Consider the following 1,000-nt stretch of genomic DNA (forward strand, 5'->3'; position numbering starts at 1 on the left):
TTGTTTTGTCCACACAGGATTTCTCTGTATAACAGTTTTGGCTTCCAGGAACTCACTCTGTAGACCAGGATGGCCTTGAACTCAGAGATCTGACTGCCTCTGCTACCCAGAGTGCTGGGATTAAAGGTGTGCACCATCACTGCCCTACTCACAATCAGTGTTTTTAACTGTTGAGTCACCTCTTCAACCCCTTCTTTTTTTTTTTTTATTTAGGCATGCTTGTGGTGGACACACACACACATGCGTGTGCGTGCACGCACACTTGTGTGGGGGTACCTGCAGAGCCCAGAGGAGAAAGTTGGATGGCCTGAAGCTGAAGTTATAGGTGGTTGTTAGCTATTTAACATGGGTGCTGGAAACTAAACTAGCCCTCTGTGTGAGCAGCAAGTTCTCTTATATGCTGTCTATCTCTCCAGCCTCCCACTTTGAAACATTTACTGTTGGGAGGTACGCATTCCACAGCTTAGGTGTGGGGGTCAGAGGACGACTTCATGGAGTTGGTTCTCTCCTTCCATCTTTATGTAGGTTCCAGGGGCGGAGCCCAGGTTGTCAGGCGAGCGCCATTATCTGAGAAGCCATCTCACCGGCCCTCACTTGGCATTGCATCGGCTACCTTCAAAAGCGAAGAGAGAGAGACAAAGCAGACTTGCTCTCAAGAACTTACAGAAAAGGATGCGCTGTAAAGGGCAATAGAGCTTTGCGTGTGTGAACTGTGTCTTCAGGGACTGTAAAGGTATTCCTGCACTCAAACGCCATGCTATCTTTGCCATGTGGCGCTACACACGCATGGCTACCTCACGTCCATCCCACACAGTCAGTCAGTCAGTGGAGCTCCACGTCCCTGTAGTCACCTGCGGGTCCTAAGGTCAGAAGCATTCAATCTCTGCCCCTTGGCTGGGTGTGGGAGGATTAGCAGGCAGCAGAGTTCAGGGCCCCCCCCCCTTTCTCCTGGTGAGAACCTTTCCACAAAGCCCTGCCCACACCCCCCCCCTTTGCCTTT

Source organism: Microtus ochrogaster, chromosome 8 (genome assembly GCF_000317375.1).
Source record: "Microtus ochrogaster isolate Prairie Vole_2 chromosome 8, MicOch1.0, whole genome shotgun sequence".
Classification (NCBI taxonomy): Eukaryota; Metazoa; Chordata; class Mammalia; order Rodentia; family Cricetidae; genus Microtus; species Microtus ochrogaster.